Consider the following 25,013-nt stretch of genomic DNA (forward strand, 5'->3'; position numbering starts at 1 on the left):
AAAGCGACATTGGGGCATCTATTTTGCCCAAGGCTGGGCATCGAACCGAAGATTTTAGCATGATAACTCGGATCCCTGTCACACCAAACATATTTGCCTTTTCAGCCGTGGGGGCGTTATAATGTTATGGTCAATCGCATTATTCGTTGGTAAAGGAGTAGCCCAAGAGTTGGCGGTGGATGGTGACGAATAGCTACCTTCCCTCTAGTCTCACACTGCTAAATTAGGGACGGCTAGTGCAGACAGCCCTTGTGTAGCTTTGCACGCACCATGGGGACAATTAGAGCCCTTCAGTTGGTTTATGTTAGCGCACAAGTTCATAACTGGCAATCTAGACTATGTATGTTGCAGGAATCGAATCGCACATTCAGTGAAAATTAGCTTTTATTTCTATATTTTTTATGTTCTATATCGTAACCTTTTTTATAACAAAGAATCTTTTAAAACTATGTTTTTATTCAATTTCTAAAGATCTGGTTTTAAATTTCGCGCAAAGCTACAAAAGAACTAACTGCGATAGCCGTCCCTAATTTAGCAGTGTAAGACTAGAGGAAAGGCAATCACCACCCACCGCCAAATCTTGGGCTATATTTTTACCAACGAGTAGTGGAATTGACCGTAACATTATAACGCCCCCACGGCTGAAAGGGCAAGCATGTTTGGTGTGACGGGGAGTCGAGTGTCTTAACCATCTGGCTATGCCGGTGCCCAAAAAAGAAGGACCGTACAATCTGAACTTGATAACTTTTCTTTATTTTGTTAATTTACGTCACTGGAGTACCCGAGGGAATGGGCTGGAGGTAACTATTTCACTCAACCCCCCCGAAAAAAAAGAAAAGACACCTGACATTTGAGTCATTTTGTAGTCTAACGAAAGCTCTAACACATCTTAAAGTATCTAGGATTACTGTAATGAAACGACCTACACTTATTTATTATTTTATTTCTTGCTCCATCTTTCGAATCCTGATTACAACACTGTTCTGCGGTCACGTTATTTGTTATGCACTTTGCTCAATTATCACTATACATGGAGTCATTGTTTAAAGCTTATATTGTTGTTCGTTTTATTCACGTGCTAATCAGTCACGAAGCTACATGTGTGAGTGATACATGAGAATGACTAAAGATAAATCATTGTAGAACTGTGACAAATAACTTTGTTTGTTCTATTCGCGTCAGTACTGAGTGAAATAGTCTACCACAAATACACCGGAATACACCAGAGGGTAGCGTGACAACTGCACAGAAACAAGATGTTAGGAGCTACGACTGTTGGCCTTGTCTCCATGGTTATTTTCCTATGGCTGCTGTAAGTATGGAATAATTTATTTCCCTTTCTCTCGAAACGTTAAATCCTTGTCTAATTTCTACGTCGTTTTTTGCTGTTTTTTTTTTTTTACAAGTATTAGAGGGGAAAAGTATTGCTAAATATAAAAGTATTTAGGGCTAGCTACTGAACTTTAAAGTATGAACCAAACATGTCAGGGATAGTTTGTTTGTTTTGGAATTTCGCACAAAGCTACTCGAGGGCTATCTGTGCTAGCCGTCCCTAATTTAGCAGTGTAAGACTAGAGGGAAGGCAGCTAGTCATCACCACCAACCGCCAACTCTTGGGCTACTCTTTTACCAACGAATAGTGGGATTGACCGTAACATTATAACGCCCCCACGGCTGGGAGGGCGAGCATGTTTAGCGCGACGCGGGCGCGAACCCGCGACCCTCGGATTACGAGTTGCACGCCTTACGCACTAGGCCATGCCGGGCCCGTCAAGGATAGAAGTGGACGTATAACTTGAACAGCTAGTTATTACATAGCAGAGTAAAGTGCCTCGACTTTACATGGAAAGTAAAATCACTACACTACTGGCTTCCTCACTTCTGAATTTAAAGTTTGTTGTCTGAATAGAATCTTAGGTTTCATCATTATACCTTTCCTTCAGTTAACTTTAGAACACTCTTTTATTACTATTATACAATAATGTAACATTTTATGATTGAAAATTTTGGTTATATTTGTTTTGCCTGATGGTGCCAGTAATATAAGGATTTTATTCTCCATGTAAAGTCAAGACAGCTTCGTCTGTTCATTAGCTGATCAAGTGATATGTCCACTTCCATCCTTATCTTGTTTGGTCCCTTTTTTACAAATTCATAAGCCAGTCCTATATAGCGTTGTTTTATTTAACAATAATTTTTTCCCTTACACTTGTTTGTTTACTTTTTGTGAGATGGCGTACGTAGATTACCAGGTTATGGTACATATTCCAAGGCTTTATAAATTTTACACTCAATAACATATGTAGTCAAGAATCGTGAATACTGGTTCGCTCAATTAAACTATGATAAAATTATAGTTACTGTTAGAACTAGTTGGGTGTTAGGCCTATTGAAGAAAAACGCCGATGAATAAAAAAAACAATCTTGGTTTTGGTTTTTCGCTTGTTTTCGACTTTGGGGCGCTCTGAATAGCTGAAAAGCTGTTTATACAACAGAGATAGGACGACTATGCCAGGTGGTTCTTTATATTTATCTTCTAATTCTCTGTAGCCTTTTGTATTGCTTTAATAAGAGCGTTCGTGTTTTTCCACTTAGAGGGTGCAAACCCACTCTCAGATACCTGGTGTACTTATTAAACATCTCTTTTTACTTCAAGCGTTTAATCTTGGCCTGATTTATTTAGTTATTTTCCCACATTTGATGTATTTCGGTCTGGATTTTGCTCTTCCATCTCACTTTTTGTTTCTTTATATTGAGTTTAAAACCGCACGCCTTATAAAACGTTATACAACATAGGAAGAGTGGTTGATTTTTTCGCTGTGCCTAAAGAAAACATGTTTCTTTTTGGAAATTAAAAAAAAAATCATTCCTCGTCTCTCTTTGTTCTTTTGTGGTTGGGCCGAAGGTGATCGAGTGATTAACGTGTTGAGCTGTGGATTGAAAGCTTGAAGATTCGCGCTACGATTATTTAAACATGATCCGCTCTTTCAAGTCATTGGTGCATTATAAGAATTACAATCAGTACCATTACTTTGTTAAAAGTTCATGTGGTGGTGGTGTTGCTGATTGGCTGCCTGTTCTGGGCTATTCGGTCTCATGACTTCCAGGGCAACTGGATCCATCGGTTCAGAGTTTAACACCACAATATTTTAAATGATGTTTAATGAAGTATTATATGTTATTTACTGAAGCATGACATCAATTAGCGGTTAGGAAAATCGGCTTGCAATCTGTGGGTCGTGGAAACCTGTTACCGAACATGCTCACCCTCCAGGCAATGTGATGATGTGACAGTCATTCTTATTATTCATTGGTAAAAGAGTAACTCAAGAGTTGGCGATTGGTGTTTTTTACTATCAGCCTTCACTCGAGCCTTTCACTTCCAAATTATAATCGGGTAGCGCAATTAGCCCTCGTGTAGCTTTGCGTAGAATTCAGCAAACATTCTGTTAATGACCTATTAAAATAATCATTAAGCCTGAAATTGCAAATAGTTGTTGACGGTGGAATTCCATCAGGTGCGTCGATTTTTGTTTGTTTGTTTTGGAATTTCGCACAAAGCTACTCGAGGGCTATCTGTGCTAGCCGTCCCTAATTTAGCAGTGTAAGACTAGAGGGAAGGCAGCTAGTCATCACCACCCACCGCCAAATCTTGGGCTATATTTTTACCAACGAGTAGTGGAATTGACCGTAACATTATAACGCCCCCACGGCTGGAAGGGCGAGCATGTTTGGCGCGACTCGGGCGCAAACCCGAGACCCTCAGATTACGAAGCGCACGCCTTAACGCGCTAGGCCATGCCAGGCCCAGGTGCGTCGAACTTAAACTTAAACTTAACATTCTGATGTATAATCAATGTATTGTTTATTTTATTTCTTTTTGTCGTATAAAAATAGCAGCCTTGACAGAATCTAAACTGGAGAACAATCTAGATAAATGGCAGTGATATCGTGTACGTGTTTTAGTTGCACAAAAATATTATCAGGTACACAAACAGGTTTTTTTTATCAAAGATTTGTTTCAAGAATAATAGTGCTTACCGGTTCCACTGGAATTTAAGATAAACAGCAACGACTGGAAGATACAAAGGATCCCGTGGTAGGCATGTGATTATACAAGCAACGCCTTTAACAAAGTGCTTATGAGGTAATTTATTACGAGTTTTTGTGTTGGTGAGCAAAATGATTTCAGTGAAAAGGCCATTTGTGTAAATTCAGATTTGTCCTTCGTCTTTAGTTTCGTGGTAAATTAGCTCTTAGTATTGTGGTATATTTATTTTTTGGGCGTTTATCTCGTATTGATGGAATAACAAATTCCTCAAGGGTTTTAAGATTTGAAAACAAGAGGGAACCTTCAATAGCCTCAGCAATTAGAATTATTTTAGGTAGGGTTTTTTTCCTTTTTATTGGCCCGGCATAGCTAGTTGGTTACGGCACTCCACTTGTAATCTGAGTGTCGCGAGTTCGAATACCCGTCACACCAAACATGCTCGCCCTTTCAGCAGTGGGGGCGTTATAATGTGACAGAGAATCCCACTATTCGTTGGTAAAAAGTAGCCCAAGAGTTGGCGGTGGGTGGTGGTGACTAGCTGCCTTCCCTCTAGTCTTACGCTTAAACTAAGGACGGCTAGCGCAGATAGCCGTCGAGTAGCTTTGCGCGAAATTCAAACCAAACCAATCCTTTTTATTAGCAATATTTTTGTACGCCGGCGATATACTAAGAGTGGAGCGCGCGTCTACCCGATTCGATTTTATTAATTATTAGGATTTCTACAAACCTACCCTCAAACTGAAATTCTTTTAGACAGGCGTAGAGTAAACTAATCTATGAGTCTTTGGACTTGGTGAAATACATTAATTGAAAGGGTAATTATATCTCAAATTGGTGTAGTTTTTTTTAGTTTCGCGCAAAACTACACGAGAGCTATCTGTCCCTGATTTAACAGCTAATCATCACCACCCACCGCCAACTCTTGGATTACTTTTTGCTAAAAAGTAGTCGAATTTACTGTCATATTATGACGCCCACACGACTAAAAGGTAGAGCATGTTTGGTAAGACAGGGATTCGAGCCCTTACCCCTCAACTTGGAAGTCTAACGGTATAATCATCTGGCCATGCCAGGTCTCAAATACGTTCAGAAATGACAGAGCTATGATTTAAATGTTTGTACTTGAAAAAATTAACAATAACAACAAAACAGAAACGTTCTATGAGCCACTATGCCGCGGCTGAAACTTCCTTAGACTTTGGAGCAAACATGAACAAGGCGTCTTCCCATTAGGCGCTTAAAATTATCACATGCTCTTGTGGATTAATGCGAAAACTCGGGTTTCGACACTCGACGTAGATAGAGCTCAGATAGCCTATTATGTAGCTTTGTGCTTCATATGAAACTTTGGCATCTTGAAAAACAAAAACAAATTTCAGATGTGAATTAGCTCGCTCTGTCACCTTTGTTTGTTTGTTATATTTTAGATAAAAGCCAGATTAGACAATTTGCTGCGTCAACTGTGGGACTTCAAACCCTGATTTTAGAATTATAGGTCCATAAACTTACCGCTGATCCACTGAAGGGCATTATGAAAGCATTTAACCTCAAACGCCTCCCCTTACAGCGATAAGTCTGAAGACTTATAACGCTAAAAACCGGGTTTCGATATTTGTGATGAGCACAGAACGGATAGCCCATTGTATAACTTTGTGTTAAACTGTAAATATGTAAGGATGGTCATAATATCTTACTGTTGGGAGTGGAGGACGAAGGATTTTTGGGGCTTTTGGATGCATTGATGTTTTACACAATGGATGTCACTTATCAGTTGGTGAAATACGTCAAAAGCTATATAAGCAGGAATACAAAGCATGCCACTTCTCAGTTGGTGAAATACGTCAAAAGCTATATAAGCAGGAATACAAAGCATGCCACTTATCAGTTGGTGAAATACATCAAAAGTTATATAAGCAGCAATACAAAGCACGCCACTTATCAGTTGGTGAAATACGTCAAAATTATATAAGCAGCAATACAAAGCATGCTACTTATCAGTTGGTGATATACGTCAAAAGTTACATAAGTAGGAATACAAACCCTCTCTTTAACATTCAATAATTCTGTACATTTTCTATGCTTTTGATGGAATTTAGGGGTCCCTTTGATGACTGCTGTGGGAGGTGATGTCCTCCTTTTCCCCAGCTAGCGCAACCCATGAATATTAAATGTCCTGTCACATTTACTACTCAGGAAATTCTGTCTTTCCTGACTGTCTATCTCTTCGACTCTATTATGGGGGGAAAAGGAATAAACTGGTTCCCTGTAAATTCGTCACACCCTGCTACACGAATAAACGTCGTCTCCTATTGGCTAACCAGTAACTGCAGCTACTTACGAACAAATGAGGCATTCTTCTTGCTCTCTAGAGGGTTTTTGACCACGGAATAGAATCCCGTAACGACATGTGTGTTTTTGTATGTATGTGTGGGAGGGTATAATGCGACAGTCAATCCCACTTTTTCATTGTTTGTTTTTTAGTTTCGTGCAAAGGTACACGAGGGCTATCTGCACTAGCCGTCCCTAATTTTCCAGACTAGAGGAAAGATAGCTTGTCATCACCACCTACCGCCAACTCTTGGGCTACTCTTTTACCAACGAATAGTGGGATTGTTTGTCGCATTATAACGCCAGCACGGCTGAAAGGAAAAGCATGTTTGGTGTAACGGAGATTCGAACTCGCGACCCTCAGATTATGAGTCGAGTGCCTTAATCACCTGGCCATGCCAGACCGCTTTTTCATTACAGTGGCCCAAGAGCTGGTTGTGGGAGACGCTAACCACCTACCTTCCCTTTAGTCTAGTTCTTCAAAATTAGGGACGGCTAGCGTAGAATACCATGGTGTAGCTCTGGACGAAATTTAACAAAGAAACAAACGTATCTTCCATACATATCACTCCTCAAAGTTGACCATTCTTACAGATCATTTTTTTTTACCATTCCTGACCCTTTTCGAGCTGACCATTTTTTCAAATGCCTTAGATACTGAAGTAAATTGACTAAAAACACTAGAAATTTTATAATATTTTCTTATGGTCATCTTTCGGTATTTTGGGTATTTTGCTGGAAGCTATCTGCATTAGCCGTCCCTTATTTAGCAGTGAAAGACTAGAGGAAAGGCAGCTAGTCATCACCATCTAACACCAATTTTGGGCTACTTTTTTTACAAATGAACAATGTAATTAACTGTAGCAATTATAACGCCCCCACGGCTGAAAGGGCGAACGTGGGACAGGTACAAAGGATGAGAAATTGTATTTTTATTTTTTAATTAGTGTAATAAGCATTAAAATGCGATAAAAATAGTAAAGGAACCAATACTGAAATGAAAGATGTATTGTTTTCAAAAATTCTATCAGTTTGAAATTAAATGGGGAGCCCTGTTCTCCGTGATATTCTTCATGCCATCCTCCATCACTGTGTTATGTTTGGTGTTGATTGATCAAAAAATTTGGAAACCTCTAAGGAACAGATACACAGACATATTGATGTTCATTTATATAGGTTTCTAATACGTATGTACAGTTCTCTGAGCTGAACATAACATACATATCTGTTTACCAGTAAACTTCTGCCAGTAGAGAAAAACAAAAGTTGAAAAAAAGCCAATAAAAGATATTAAAAGAAATTTGTAACGTGAGCAGTTTCGTATAGTTTCAACTGGACATCGAAGACTTAAAATTTCTCAAATGTTTGAATTTCGCGCAAAGCTACACGAGGATTACCTGCGCTAGCCGTCCCTAATTTAGCGGTGTAAGACTAGAGGGAAGGTAGTTTGTCATCACCATCCACCACAAACTCTTGGGCGACTCTTTTACCCACGATTAGTGGGATTGATAGTCACAATATAACGTCCCCACGACTGAAAGGGCGAGAATCTTTAGTATGGCAGGGATTCGACCCCGCAACCTTCAAATTACGAGTCGAGTGCCTTAACTACCTGGCCATGCCGGGCCGTTTTTCAAGTGATTGCAATCACTATATGGTAATATTTAGGAAGCAAATAATTCATTTAAACTGAATCAAGTAAAGTCTAAACAATAATAAATGTTCTTAAGTAAATGTGATATTTGTCCCATGACTTTCGTTTACAATTTTTAAAATTTTTGTACACTAACATTAATGTCAAAGAAACTTATTAACTGCTAACATTTTTCTCGATCATTTTAAAAGTATCATAAAATCTAAAATGATCTCAAATTAATACAACAATACATCTGAGGACTTTTTACAGAAAACTCGTAAAATGTATGGAAGAAGCAGAAGGTGTTTAATTTATATTTTCGTTACACATTTAAGTTTGTGAAACAAAAATTATTTTCGCTGTGAATTATTTTGAATTCCTACTTTTGCATGTACGTTAGAATCTGAAATGACTAATACTGTGTGAGTGTTTTGTTCTCTTTTTGTAGTATATCAGGGAATCAGGAAACATTACGTTTCTTGTAACCGTAATTACTAGGAACTCGTTTACACAAAATTTTAGGTTTGGTTATTAACGAGACTGGATGAGTTACCAAAGGTATCACTCATGCTTTCCGTTGGAAGAGAATACTCAATGATGCTACAGATAATGACTGTGATCTTTTCTGTTGGTGAGTCAGGTGTTGGCCCAAGAGTACGACATCCTTTGTTTACAACGAGAACGAGCCATTGTCACGTAGAGAGCGCTTGGAAAAGAGAAGTTTATGTAAATATTCAAACAGATTTTTAGATAGACTATTTTCGCACAGATTTCTCAGCTAGATCTTTGTTTAGCTTATTATCTTAAAATTCTCTTAACTTCAGCTAGGACTTAACCACTAAAAGACACAAATAAAGACCTTCATCTATCTGCGCTTGAAAACGCAGAACAAAAACTCTTCTACTTGGACATTGGGTGTGTTGTTTTCTAAGTAAATATTATGATCTTTTGTAAATCTGTACCGTGTCTTTTCCTTGTAAACCAGACTCAGTCCAAAATAAATAAAATTCAAACACTTCTTCGTGTCTCATTATCTGTTGACCCCTTTTTAGTTTGACCCTCATGAATGAAGGTTTACTTTTCGAAAGCGCTCGGGTTATAGTTTTTTGTTGTTGTTTTTTAACGAATCCTTCTGCTACTTTATGGATGCTATCTGCCACTCTTAGCAAGCTCAGTGATCTTGAAGTTACAACACATGCTGAGGTCGCGTATAGGTTAATATATCAAAGTACAAAGTGTGTATGTGTTTTCATATAGCAAAGCTACATCGAGCTATCTGATGTGTCCACCGAGAGGAATCGAACCACTGATTTTAGCATTGTAAATCCGAAGACTTACTGTTGTCCCAATCCGGGGGGCAAACACAAAGTGACAATTGAAACCACCTTTTCTGGATGTACATCATAAATTAGCAGTTCCTTTAAGCATTAGCCATATATATTTTTTTAAATTTAATTTACGGGTAAAACAAGAGTACATTAATTTACGCAAAACTTCTATTAAGTTTGATAGATTTTAAAGCGTTTATTGTTTTGTTGACGGACGGCCTGTAGCTAAGATTCGATTTTTTATACTTGTGGTCAGCTTGGAACTGGTTCACATTTCGTTTTATGAAGACATTTATACAGAAGGTTAACAAAACAATAATATATTTATAGTGTGATCTCAAGTATCCTCTGTTTTAAACCCTTGCAATACAAATAAGGTATTCATTTAATATTCGGGCCTGATCAATGTAAGTTAGAGGAGATGGACCCGATGACGAAAGTACTCCAATTATTCTCATAGTAGTAAGTATTACACATTTAACAAAAGAAATAAACACTGTACCATATATGTAATATAATTAAAAAATACTATTTAGATTTATCACATAAAAGAAAATTAAAATTTCGCTTAAGTTTCGAAACATTAATATCTAATTAACAGTTTAAAATGTGGAACAAACTCTCTCTCAGAAGATGCCACAGATTGCAACAGTGTATCATTGAGACACAAAAGAAATGCCCCTTAGTTTCACTGCCTTCAATTAAATTGTCAACAGACACAGAAAACAATAAAACTGTTTGGTTTGTTTTGAATTTCGCGCAAAGCTATGCGAGGGCTATCTGCACTAGCCGTCCCTAATTTAGCAGTTTAAGACTAGAGGGAAGGCAGCTAGTCATCATCACCCACCACCAACTCTTGGGATACTTTTTTATTAACGAATAGTGGGATTGACTGTCACATTATAACACTCTCACGGCTGAAAGGGCGAGCATGTTTAGATGCTAGGCCTAATAATGAAATTAAGTCATCTGATAGTTCTGCTCTAATTATGTTACACTGTTTGTTGACCAATAATTCAAGAACAGAGAAGCAAATTAATTTCGAACAAATCTTTAAAATCTCACATTTTCATGTAAGTTGCATTTAATTTATTTTTCTAGATGATATTTTATAATTAGAGACAAACACACACATATAAATGTGTGATAAATATGAATGCGAGAGATAAATGATGACATATATATCCTTTCGTTTGCTTTGTTTTGAATTTCGCTTAAAGTTACACGATATAAAGGACTCGAATATTTTGTCGAGAATCCAATTCGTGACTCTCAGATTGCGAATCAAGCGTGCTAGCCACTAACTAGATCCACACGTTTGTTAAAAAAGTCATCGTTACATAATCGCAGTAAGATACCAGCATTCTCTTTGCTCTTTTTATAGAAATGTTAAAGTTGATATCATGAGATATTATCGTTATTTTTATTGTTTTATAGAAGTATTAAAGTTGATATCGGATATCACGTACTTGTTACTGTTTTATAGAAGTATTAAAGTTGATATTATAAGATATTATCGTTCTTTTTACTGTTTTATAGAAGTATTAAAGTTGATATTATAAGATATTATAGTTTTTTTTTACTGTTTTATAGAAGTGTTAAAGTTGATATCAGATATCCACGTACTTGTTACTGTTTTTTTTTAGAGGGATCAAATTTGATGTATTTTAGATGGAGAAAGAAACATTTCACCTACCTAGAAGAACTGGGAATTCCTGGACCCAAACCAAACATCTTATTTGGGAACATGTGGGAGATGTACCAAAAGGTAATACTCCAAACGTACGCATGTGTACGTGTACACAGAGTGTGTATATAAAACGTGTTTCGTACGAGATCTTAATTCACATATAAGAACTTAAATCTGACCTTAGCTTATACAGAATTAAAACTAATATAAACAGTTTAAACTTCATGAGAGAATACAGAATTATTTAGGATAACTTACTTTCCTCCCAATTTGTTAAGTTGATCTCGAAATATAAAATAAGATGGCGCTTCACGTTATCACAAAAAACACGATGACAAAAGTTCGAGTCACGAAAATTATTATTTTTTAAATTAAGTTAAAACTGAAGAGGAAAGAACGAAATAAAGAAAATTTAGGTTATTATATATATATTAATATTATATTTTATATAAAATAAAAGAAGTTATCTGAATTAGACTTATTGTAATTCTATTTACTGGTATGCTTCTTTTATGTACCTATTAAGTCACTACTATGATTTTTTTCTCATTATTTTCTACAATTTTAGGGATCTCTTTACTGCCTTCAGAAATGGATTGATAAATATGGTAAAGTCTTTGGGTAAGTAGCGCAATTTATTTTATTAATATGGTTTGTTTATTTGTTTGTTTAATCTTATGCAAATCTACACGAAGACTATCTGCGCTAGCCATCCCAAATTTAGCAGTGTAACACTAGAGGGAAGACAGCTAATTATCACGAACCCGCGACCTTCGCACTACGAGTCAAGCGCCCTAACCACCTAGTCATGCCGGACCCTTATTCAGATAGAAACTAAATTACAGAAACAAACTTAATGATTTTAGCAATGTATACCATTTTAACATAGCTCGAGGGTGTAGAAAAGGCAGAAAAACGCTTTAACTGTGGTGATGATTAGCTGTCTTCCCTCTAGCCTTACACTGCTCAATTATGGACGACAAGCGAAGATAGCCCTCGTATAGTTTTGGGCGAAATTCAAAACAAACAACGTTCTTCAGGTAGAAATGTAATACTGAGGTACTCTAATGTTCAACAGATAACTTTAAAGCAAAACGCTAATTCTGGAAACGTCATGTAGAGAATAACTCGAAAACAGAAATCAAACTAAAACAAGTTAACAAATATATATAACATCTTTATTTACTACAAGGACCTGTGTTTGTTACCAACTCGTCTGCTTCTCCTTCTCGTTACGTCTTCACAGGACAAGAACAGCGAGAATAATGACCAAGCCAAATATTGGATATCCACTTTTGTAGTTGGACACAAGCCTCACTATAGTATCCCACAAATCAAAGTTACATATTTAAATTACTAGCCCATGTGCAACTCTAACCATTACAAGCAAGTTTGTACTGGTACTTCCTGTTCGTCCCCTGCTAGTACAGCGGTAAGTCTACGGATTTATAAGGCTAAAATCAGGGGTTCTGTTCCCTTCGTTGGACTCAACAGAAAACTCGAGCGCACACACACATTTCCTGTTCAAAAAAGCAGTTTTTTCTAGAAAGACCATATAGAAAAAAAGTACAAGTTAGTTAACTGTTGGTAAATGTAACCTTTACTTGTCTGAAAGAATTATAACACGTTCACAGTCTTTCCACGCGCGCATAACATAGCTATAGATACAACTACGTGGAAATTTAAACGAAAGTAACTGGATATACTTGAATAAAGGTATATTTTAAAATAATTATGAAAGGGTGAAATTGGTAAGTATTTTGGCTGTTGCAGCTGTGTATAGTGAGAATAAATATGTTTCGATTTTGGCTCTTGGTATCGAAACTCGCTGTCGACCATTTTAAATCCACAAACTTATCGTTGTGTCACAGAGAGGCAACTCAAACAAAAATATTCAGATGAATTTAACTGTTTTATTTAGTTGAAGTTCCCTGAAAACAAGAAGAACTTAACCTTATGCTGCTTTAATCACCAACTCTAGCAAGGGTTACGTACTACAATGATCATACAGAGATCAAGCTTATGTACTCCCCTATCCCACACACACATGGATCCAATTTGTGTGGAGAGGTGAACCACGGGTCTATAGAAATTAGAATTTCTAAGTTGTTAAACACCCCCAAAATGTGTTAATAATAACACTATGTAACATTTTTTTTACTTTTTCTTGTTCCTGGGCAGAAAATGTTATTTCCCAATTACTTATACCTAAAGTAAATGGAAAAGACCAATTTTTCTCTTCAAACTTTGCTTTTATGACCTGGGAGCGTGAAACGAAAACATGATGGGAGACAATATTTGGGGGCTAATACGTAAAAGTGATTTACATTACAGTCGCAAATCTCGGAAACTACTCACTTCTAAACATTATTCTATAACTTTAGTATAAATACATGTATATCTTGATTCTTATGTTGTTTTATTCAAACCTTATGTAAATGAAAATGTGCAAATTTGCCCGTTTTTACATAGAAAATAGATTAATTTCTAAGTTTCATAATCCAGGTCATAAAAGCAAAGTTTGAAGGGAATAATGTCCATTTTGTGTACTTTTACTTCATAAGCAATTGAGAAATAACACATACTATCCAGAAACAAAATTTGTGTTACATAGTGAAATTATTGCTAGTGTAGGTAGTCTAAGATTATGGGATACCACAATAAGACTCTGATCTGATTTTAAAAAGTATGATAGTAACATAAACTTGTCTATTTTGATTCAATGAAGATACTTCTTTCTAATTCATACTTCAGTAGCCAAAGAATTTCTTAAAATAGAGAAATAAAAGCGCTTCATCATTTGATGCCTGAACAATATGGTTCAATAAATAAAAACATAATTAACAAACTTTATTTTTTGCTTGAATAAATATTTTATTTATATTTTGCCTCTCTTTTCCTTTATTTACCTTGTGTTTTTATTTGTGAAATATCACAGAACAAAAACACACTTATACTTTATGTTTCAGTTTTACTTTGAATAATTATTTATTCCATAACGTTAGTCATCATAAGGTATACATATTTGTTGAAACGTTTTGCACTTGTAACAAAGTTTATTTCACTACCCATTCAATCCGTCTCCAAATCTTGTTTTTTCAAAAAAGTGGATTCCATGTTTTCCTTTTAGATTTTACTTGAGATAATACATTTTCTCTGTTTTTTTTTTATTTTCAGTTAATACTTTATTTCATGAATTCAATTATCACATGTTTCTGATGTTTAGGTACTACCTGGGTATGAGGCCAATTATCTGTATAGCTGATCCTGATTTGTTAAAAAACATTCAAATAAAGGACTTTCAGAATTTTATCGACAGGCCGGTAGGTAGACATTTTATTCCATATGTGATATGCAGACATACTTAGCGCTTTTACCTTCTCATTACAAATTCAAATGTTGTTTCCTCTTAAACGTGTATGTGCAGTTTTCAAATAACACGTAATCAAAAAAGTTGTTAAGATGATTTTGTTATTGTTACCTTTCTTCTTTATCATTCTTTTTGAAATAATGCTGGGTGTGCCCATGGGCTGTATGCTTGTAAAGATTCATGAAGATCGAAAGCATTGTTCTCTAATAGTAGGTCAGGTGATGTCTAGACGTTAAGATCCTCTTTATGTTTGAAAGTGGATGGCCATTCATGTGGGTATCACTAGTTGCTTTGAGCAAGTTTAACGTTTGTGAGTCTTAACGTAGAAGATCCAGCATGATCAATCTACAACTTAAGTAAAATGTAAAGATCACTCTACATTTTTCATAAGGCAAAGTACAATACTGTTTTTATTATGTGTTATATATCATGCCCAATCCATTTATTTCTAAGGAAAGTTTCAACATTACTTATAAAACATCAACATTATTTATAAAATAAAATGTTATAACTTCCACGACATCTATATTGGAGAAACAAGTAGAAAAATGTAAACCAGATTCAAAGAACATAAATAGTCACCTTCACACGTTTTCGAACACTGCAAGTCTAATAAACACAACATAACCATAGAAAACACTCAAATATTAAATAAAGAAACAAACATAAACAAACGTAAAATTAAAGAAGCCTTACTTATACAACAACTTAAATCCAAAATAAGCCAATACAAAGGAACACCTTTATACCTATATTAAAAATAATAAAATAAATAAAATTATATATTCAAACATCTAATACCGCCCTCTATATTCCGACACTCAGTTACACAACCCCTTTCAAACATGTGGTCAGCTTCCGGTCAGTTACCTCTTTCTTTGTGAACCTGACGATGACCGAAGAAGGTCGAAACGTTGTTCGCTCCTCTACGTAAAATATTTTCTCAACCTAAACGAGCCGTTTTTACATATAAATTTCTCTACAAGTGGGTTTTCACGACATCACAGTATTATATATTTTTGATGACGAGAAACTCACTTGAAATAAAAAAAATATCTCAGAACGGCTAGTATGGGTACTAACATAGATGATGACCTAGGAAGGTCTAAATGTTGTTCTCTCTTAATCAATAAAAGTGTCAATACCCATATCAACCGCTCTGAGATACATATGTATTATATCGTACAAACCTGTTTGAAACTTTAGAAAACGGAAATACGCTTTCAACATTTGGTACTACTTTCACTCAAACGTATAAGTACTTATTTAACAATATGTAAAAACTTCCATTTTATCTAGGGATTATTCCAAGCCCAACCTAAACCAGGAAACAAAATGTCTCATGCGTTAACCCACGTTCAAGGTCATCGATGGAAAGAAATCAGAAGTGTGCTAACGCCTTCGTTTACAACAGGAAAATTGAAGACAGTAAGGCATAAACATTATGAAATAATTAATTACTTATAAAGACAGTTTTCATTTCTAAAGATTACATGTTAAGGTACATCACTTTCTGTGTTTTTATTTACTGGGGTAAAACGTGTTTTACTCTTCCCACTAATAAGACATAATTAGTTGAAGGATTAGAATCATTAGGTAAATTAGTTTACCTGTAGGGGAATATTAAGTCGTGGTTTTTCTGAGACCAATGATTTTTTATGTAATTAAATTGCGTGGGTAATTACAAAATAATCAAGGAAACACGTGTACAGTAAGCGAGGAAGATACGCAACATAAGCCTCTACTGAAAGATAGTGTTCGTTAGAATCGTTTACTTAAATCTAGTTAGGAACGAGTTCATTAAAAGTCCATGAAGTATGTCATCATGACATATGTAGAGTGATTAAAAGGCAAATTCACCTCGTTTTTGGTCACTAAATATCTCGTCAAAAAAGAATACTCGTCAGACGCCAATTTCAGCCTGCTAATTTATCTCTCACCAGATGTCATCAATAATGAACGATGCTATACAAGAACTTCTCACCAATATCGAGAACAAGTCTCAAGAAGGGAAACCATTCGACGTGTACAAGTTATATCAGAGCTTGACTATGGATGTGATAGGGAGATGTGCCTTGGGGATACAGACAGACGTCCAGAAGAATCCAGAAGAACACGAGCTCGTTAAAAACTCTAGAGTGATTTTCTCTCGTAAATTTCAATCTTGGTTGTCAGTTATGATGGGTAAGTGAACCATTTAGAAATGTTTTATGCAAAAAGAAAATATAGAAAATATTATAGAAAATACACAAAGATTTTAACGACAAAAATTCGATAATAAAAAGCCCATTTTCATTATGATGCCCAGGATATGGTTATTTTTCCGAAGGATGAGATTTTAAATAATATATATATAAAGATTCTTGTATGAAATCCTAAAAGTGTATATTATGCTAAAGTTGTTCTGGCTATAAAAGTTGACTGTCAGTAATGTCTCATCAAAGCAAGCTATCTACACAGATCACAGTGAATAATGTACTAATGTCTATATGCCGGCCTTATTATGAGAATGCTTTCTGATAAAACAAAGGATTAAAACGCATTGATTCATCATTTTCAAACACTCACTGTCGTTGACATTTTCGGTCGTAATCCCAATACTACCTCGCCAAAGCTTAGGAAATTTAGGTTATTCCTAAATCCGTTTATAAATATTTCACTGCGGTTAGTATGTTTCCTTTTAAAAACATTTACTAATTTTCTCTACAGGAGAAGATTACTATTCCTATTTATTGATTCATTCTTTAGTTTCCTTCCCGGAAATTGAGACAATAATGACCAAGTTGGGCCAAATTGATTTTAAGTTCCACAATCGAGGGGTCAACCCAGTTTTTCGTCTAATGAGTATGTGTAGCCAAGTTATTAAATCCAGAAAAGCGGATAATTCGGTAAGTTATTCCAGGTTTATTTTTTGTTTTTAGTTTTTAAGCCTTAGTAACTGAATCAGACACATTAACTCTTCTTGTATAACTCACTAGTTTCCACTGAAGTGAATCACTCACTGATTATTCATTAATTTACTGACTGAATCTGGTAATTATATACGATCAATATTTCTCTGTAATAGAAGAAAATTTCAAAATATTTGTTTGCTTGTTCGTTTTGTTGAAGTTCATACAAGTTTAATCAAGTGTTATCTATGATAGTCATTCCTAATTTTTAAGTGATATAGTAGAGGGATGGCAGCTAGTCAACACCATATAATGCCAACTCGTAGGCTACTATTTACCAACGAAAAGTGGGATTGATAATAACGTTATAATACCTCACGGTAGAAAGGTCGAGTATATTTAATGATGGGGGTCCGAGATTTGAACCTGTGACTATAGTTAAAAGTTGAGAACTCTAACCACCAGATTATTCCAGGCTACTTCCAGATTCTACCAAAGGCTTGACTTTCATAAAATTTTTATATCATAGATCATCATGATTTCATGAAAAGCGCTCTGAATTAATCAACTATCACAATAAAAATATTCAGCATTAAGCTCACAACACTACCCTTTCCCGGATTGCGAAATCTCTTGGACAATCCTAATATTCAAATAAAACAGTACTATAAACTGTCCATTCACTAAATATTTTTAATGGCTTTCTTTTACAAACGCTATGATATACAAATGAAATAGCCTCTTGTCACTTACAATCGCTTGCTGTTCTTTCACTGAGAGGAATTTTCCATAGATCAAGCAAATCCACTAGTGGCTCTATCTTTGGTGATCGTTTAGAAGTAGTATCAACAAGTAACCCTAGGATCTTCAGTAAGTTTACTTTCCACTGGCAAATTCTTCTTTGAATTTATCTAACTGATTATCTTTTCCCTATTCATTTTATTATTAGCTGATTTAAGTCTTCCCTGAGTAAAGTTAGGTATGACACAAGTGGTGTTTCTTGGTCTCTCCACATTCTATGTCAGATTCAGCTGAGTGATTATCCTCTTGGTCCTCTGGGTGTGATTACAGAAGTTACAATGACACTAATTCTTCTCTCAAACATTAGTGATGATACTAGCTTCATTTACAACCAATCAATAACTAATAAGTAATGCTGAAAAATCTTTGTTTCATATTTTGTGATGTTAATCTACATGAATGGCTACTATATTTAAAAGAAAATAAATGCAGCTCTCAATCAGAAAATGGACGAAGGGCTATAATCCTGTTTTTTTATTATTATTCCAACGATCTGATACATTTCTATGGAATTCCACAAACACCTCAAACCTTAAAACGAATTCACTGAAGAGTTACTTTGATAGTTTCTACTTCCTTATCAGGAATAGCGTACACTTCAGTTTGGTGGAATAGTCCATCTTAACCGTGGTTATTTACTTTCATTGTTATTTAGTGGCAAAGATCTAACACATTGACACCAGCTCACTCAAATGATACTCCAAGTCCGTAGTACTGCAACTGCCCATGTTGTTTATATTGTAGATCTTTTCACTAACAGTATGTTTCACATGATTTACACCAATTCTCTACAGGTCCTGGCAACTAATAGAATATAAACATTCTCTTATTATCTCGATAGGTTTTGGAAATAATAAAGTACTTTTGAATATGGAGATTGTGGAAATATCAACTGTTGTCTTTCTTTCTTCCCATTGGTATATTCTCATTTCTAACATAATAAAACCTATTGTAGGCACAGTGAATTCCATTTTTCCCTGCAAGTTTTTGTCTATGGGCTGTATGGAACAAATGTTTGTGACGAATGGTTTTCTACACTATTTCTCATCAATTGAATAATTTGTTCCAAAATTATATTTTTTGTCTGAGCATCTTTCATTTGCGTGTTGGATTGCATTAGTTCTTCATTATCATTTGTTGATATTCCATCTTAGAGTATAATCTATTGTATTATGAGTTGTTTGTCTTTAATATTTTGCACTTCCCTCTTTTAATAGTACTTACACATAGTATTTCAGATATGCATCAGCAATTTCTTGGTTCCATCCAGAGTGGTGCACAAGTTCAAAAATATACTCCTGACTACCTAGGGCTTAAGCAACACTTACTATCCCCTTCCATATTGTATAACGCCTTCTTTTTGTAGCGGCCATAGCCCTACTATAGTAGACAATCTTTTTTTTCAGTGATAACAACACTATTGCCATTGTAAAATAACTCACTCTATTTCTGAAATGAATGGATCTTTAAGAGTTGGCTATGCTAATGCAAGAATAATGATTAATCTTTCCTTCAGTTTTTGCATTCTTACTAACAATCAGCAGTCCAACAAGTATTTTGTGTACAGGACGAGCTACGTTAGAAAATTATTCTACAAAATAATGATAGCAGGAGAATAGTCAAATAAATTCTTTTACTTCATGCAGTTTTTTAGTGTTAGCCAATCCTAGACTGATTCTATCTAAGACGGGTCTGTAAGCTCTCCCTCTCTGCTAACAATGTACTCCTGTTGATATAACAGTTCACACTCTTTCAGATTCAGCACAGTTAAAGTTCTCTTTACTCAACCTCTCTAAAATGTTTGGTCCATCATAAGCATTATGAAAAACTTTCTCCTATTTTATTATGTCATCCAAGAAGATGAGTATGGTGTTTCATGTTAGTACAGAGAGAGTACACTCCATTAGTTATTGAAATGTAGCAGGTGGATTACATAATCCAAACTACAACTGTTTGTTAAACTCCCACAATTCTTTTCCTTCAGTAAAGGCTGTCCCTCCCTATAATTGCTTCTTAGATCTTCACTTGCCACTCCTGAGATCCAATGTTAAAAATAACTTTGATCCACACCAAACATCCTTCTTGTGGTCCACATAACCTTGTGGACCCATCCTCCTTCTTCTTCACAACCACACTAGCATTCAGTTATACTATTCTTTGTTCCTCCCTGGCTTACACTGCTTTGATATGTTTATCATCTTTTGCAATGTCAGTCATGTGGCTAACCGAATATTGGGGATGCATCACCAGGGTCAATCATATGAAATGCTTGTTACGAATCTCATCTAGAAAATTGTTTATTGTCATTAGCTCTGGTCCTTCTAACTAAACAACAAGATTAAAAATTTGTTTTTCAGTATTTCACCCGTTCGACCAGAGATTATTTCAAACTGTCAAACTATCGGTTATAGTCCGTTGGCTTCTAGATATTGTTGATTTGGTGAGGTAAATTCTGGAATTATATTTGATACTGAGATAGCTGGAGTTATCCAAGATAGTTCAGCACTCCCAGAGGGCATGGATATAATGATAACAATTGCAAACTAAATAGGTACTCTTATCAGTCATCTTATAACAAATGATGTTTCAATTGGAATTCATGGGCGGATACAAAAGGAGATGTAACCGGTTTGTTCTTTGCATACAGCAATTTCTTTTCGAAGTCATTTATTCTGTCTTTGTGCAGAAGCGACGTCAAGACCTGCTCCAGTTAATGATCGACTCTCAATAAAAAAATCGACATGGGAAAAATAACTGCAGACCAACTAACGGCTGGAGACGAAGCTGACAAGTATGACGAGAAAGCAGAGAGAACTGAAAATGGCGACGTTAAACGTTTGTATATGTTTTACTAGAGAAAGTTATATATCACAATTTTTATCTCATTATTAAAATTAAAGCTTTTCTTCTACATTACTCTATAAATGCCAAGCTGTATTTAGTAAAAGATCTGGATTGTTCAAAAATTAAGTTATTTTTGGAGAGTATTTAAATCATAAAATTTGAAAAAGCTAATAATAAGTAGAAATATTTACAAATTATGATAACAAAAAAGAACCTTTAAAGGAAACAGAACAAAACAGTAACAACAAATTTTAATTGGATGAATATTTTAAAAGTGTCTAAAATGTCCTTAAGTTAAAGTTCACGATATATTTAGCTTGTCAGTTGCTAAATTCTATAGCGATGTATTTCATTTACTATAATTTAGAATACGAACTATCCGTTTGAGAATTATAAAATCAAATCAAAATCAAAAAGTTTATCTCCCCTTCCCCCACCAAATAATTTTCAACATAGGCAGACCTATCCACACAACAGTAGTAATTAACATAAAAGTAAAATGTGCTTTCACACAGAAGGTATTTGTACCAGTAATATACAAAATTTAGTATTTGCTATTTTGGATATAAACGGTATCTTGTGTATACGTATCAACACCAACTCAAGTAATCCGTCAGGAAAAAGGTCAGCGACAAATAAGTTATCTGACAACATATATAACGCTATTCTATTGACATAGTTATTTGAATATCATGTACCATTAATGCTACCAATTTATTTTTTCTCAAATCATCAGTGGAATTGCTGAATAAAATATAAATGTTTATTCTTCTCAATATTCACATATAACACAGTTAAATAATCCACCACCAGATGGAATAAAATGAGAACTTGTTTCCACCACAGACTGTACTCAAGGCTCTCCCCTTAGATTAGAAATTTGAAAAAGCTATTCCTTTATTTCAACAGATTATTCAATGATCAGGGTCATATTAAGGTTAATTGGTGCCTTAGACCCATGATTTTATGTGTCCCTTCCTTCTCAAATGACTGCCAGGAAAATTATTTCAAACATGAGAACAATAGTAAATTAAAATACAATGAAATGGATTAAAATGTTTTATTATAAGTTTAAATTTTGTAGAATACACCAACTAAGAAAATCAAACTTATTTTGATTTATTTTTATATATTTCGTTTTCGCTAGGATGCGCTCCTCAAATTGCTGTTCACAAGTTTTATTTGTTACCATTTTTATCACACTAACATAATATGTTGGATTTATTTACTTTTTTATTTATTTTTATACTAGCTTCCGTGTCAAATACGACTGCCACCAAGACCAGGGGGTTGTCAGACATTGAAATAGAAGCAAATGCATTTATAGCTCTTCTAGCAGGGTAGGAAACGCATACACTCAAACTTAGATATTTAAAATCAAAGGTGTCGCTAGGTGCTTCGAATATTTGGGGCTCGGGCCCATAGGCGCGAGCATTTTTGATGTTTCAGTACGTTATCAATCATGGTTTTCTATTCTGATTTTTCAAGACGCCAACTGGGGATTCGAGACTCTTCCAAACAAAATCGTGGCTTGGGCCCAATGTTTCAGTGCCTAGCGACGCCTCTGTCTTAAAAGTGTACCATGTCAGCTCTTTGTGACTTGAGATCCTGAGATAAATGTATAAGAAAATAATGATTATTTCAAGTTATATTTATTCATCAAAACAACTCATATCGTATTTAGTGTTTCTTAGCCCGGCATGGCCACGTAGTTAAGGCACTCGACTCGTAATCCGAGGGTCGCGGGTTCGAATCCCCGTCACACCAAGCATGCTCGCCCTTTCAGACGTGGGGGCGTTATAATTGTTTTAGTTCGTTTTGAATTTCGCGCAAAGCTACACAAGGTCTATCTGCCCTAGCCGTCCCTAATTTAGCAGTGTAAGACTAGAGAGAAGGCAGCTAGTCATCACCGCCAACTCTTACACTACTCTTTTATCAGCGAATAGTGGAATTGACCGTCACATTTTAACGCCCACACGGCTGAAAGGCCGAGCATGTTTGGTGTGACGGGGATTTGAACTCGCGACCCTCAGATTACGAGTCGAGTGCCTTAAACATCTGGCCATGCCGGATCCGTTATAATGAGATGGTTAATCCTACTATTCGTCGGTAAAATAGTAGCCCAAGAGTTTGCGGTCTTACACTGTTAAATTAGGGAAGGCTAGCGCAGATAGTCCTCATGTAGCTTTGCGCGAAATTCAAGACGAACTAAACAATTAAGTGTTTCTATTTACTTTATTCTGAATTCCTAACATAAATTGTTTTCCTCACGCTTCAGATACGAGACAACCAGTACAGCCCTTGGTTTCACCACACACTTACTTGTGAAACATCCTGAAGTGCAGGAGAAAATTCGGCAAGAAGTAGATCAACTAATAGATGAAGAAGTATGTAAAAACAATTACTTCTCCATTTTTTATTTTCCATTTAATTTCAATAAAGTGTGCGAAAGTTTACATACTCAAATGTGAACAACAATTTTTCGAAGCTGACAAACTTTGTTTTATCCGAGACCAAATATGGTCGACTTGTTTGTTTTTACTCAATAAAAACAGTAACAACTTGACTAATGTCTATAAATTATATAACAGAATAAAAATTATTGACACCTAACAATTAGTTGAATGTGAGTAGTGAAGCGAACTTTTTAGGCAGGTTTTAGTTTTGCTTAGATATTTTTACTTAATGAGGTAATAAGTTTAGGAAGGCTATTGCTATCAAATATTCATTCTCAATATCTTCAGTCAGAAACTATAATGATACACATACGTGAAACTTCTTTTTTTAATCTAATTGTATTTAAGACGTTCACCACATGTGTCCCACCAATGGGTGACCTTTAGTTATGCATTACGAGGCACACCAATGGGTCGCAAAAAATTGTTTTTCAAAATCAAATATATCTTGTGGCTTTGGGTCACTGTAACTGTTCCTCGACACTTTTTAATTTTATTTATATCTAATTTATTAATAACACTGGTGGCAGTGAACGTGTTAAAATAAAACATGTCAACAATGAAACAATCTCTGAAATAGTAACTTTTCTTTTTTTTTCTGAAAACACATACCTGTACAGTACGATATTTCAAACATTTTAATGTTAGAACTTTCTTTTATTAAACATTGAAAATACGTTTCAATCCACAGAGGGGGATACTGGACTATGCAAAAGTTCATAAGCTGCAGTATTTGGACCAGGTTCTGTCAGAAAGTTTAAGGTTTTATCCTCCAATCTACCTGTGAGTATCTTAGTCTGCAAACAATAAATAGAAAAAGCAAAAACAATTTAAATCTAATAAATTGTCGATTTTATTTTGTTTTACTTTATTATTTTAAGTGAAAACTTGCACTCAGTTCTAATGTCCTTTAAATTTAATCGACTCGAGGGAAGACTGTGCATGACTTATCTCTTAGGACGTATATTAAAATCAATAATAATTATAATTAGATCAATATTTACGATATTCACAGTAATTAAAGATACTCTAAATATAGGATAAAAGTTTACTTTTCTAATTTTTGAAAATCCCTTACGGACTGAATTAAGAATGTAGTGTTAAAAATATAATATTAATAGGCCTAACATAATATATTGTTATACTGCATACAAAGACATTGTCATGCATAAACTGTCATTACTTCACGAAATAGTTATAATAAATATTTTTTGTAATGTATAACTTACAGCCAGCTTTAATATTTTCTACAATTGATGCGTTTTTCTTTCCTAATTCTGATTTCGTTAAGTTTTGTCAACCGGAAAGCAAGCAAGGATATCCAGTATGGATCTCTTCGTATTCCGAAGGGGATGACAGTCCAAATACCTGTGTATCATCTTCATCATGATCCAACTCTGTGGCCAAATCCAAAAAAGTTCGATCCAGATAGGTATGTATATGTATCTTATTATACATTTTTCTCAATGAGTTTTAACCATAAATGATAACTTCTGGTATTTAATATATTTTGAACGCTTAGGATGTGAGTGGTAATATAAAAAACTGATAGATAAAGAGCAGTGTGACCGGTTCTTGTCTATGTACTCTAATTCTGCATGTTGTCATGGTTTTAATG

The 25,013-nt window shown here is 35.1% G+C and overlaps 1 pseudogene across 1 annotated transcript in view; it reads left to right on the forward strand.

Annotated features, from left to right (window-relative positions):
- The first annotated feature begins 1,114 nt into the window (after window positions 1-1,114).
- LOC143247292 (cytochrome P450 3A29-like) overlaps window positions 1,115-25,013 on the forward strand; it is a 28,274-nt pseudogene continuing 4,375 nt past the window's right edge. Inside the window, exons 1-12 of the transcript XR_013026464.1 lie at window positions 1,115-1,312; window positions 11,015-11,111; window positions 11,602-11,654; window positions 14,260-14,356; window positions 15,703-15,831; window positions 16,347-16,587; window positions 17,152-17,291; window positions 20,782-20,930; window positions 22,192-22,279; window positions 23,218-23,326; window positions 24,087-24,178; window positions 24,687-24,827. The product of XR_013026464.1 is annotated as a cytochrome P450 3A29-like (transcript). The remainder of the gene's footprint in view (window positions 1,313-11,014; window positions 11,112-11,601; window positions 11,655-14,259; window positions 14,357-15,702; window positions 15,832-16,346; window positions 16,588-17,151; window positions 17,292-20,781; window positions 20,931-22,191; window positions 22,280-23,217; window positions 23,327-24,086; window positions 24,179-24,686; window positions 24,828-25,013) is intronic.

Source organism: Tachypleus tridentatus, chromosome 3, assembly GCF_004210375.1.
Source record: "Tachypleus tridentatus isolate NWPU-2018 chromosome 3, ASM421037v1, whole genome shotgun sequence".
Taxonomy (NCBI): domain Eukaryota; kingdom Metazoa; phylum Arthropoda; class Merostomata; order Xiphosura; family Limulidae; genus Tachypleus; species Tachypleus tridentatus.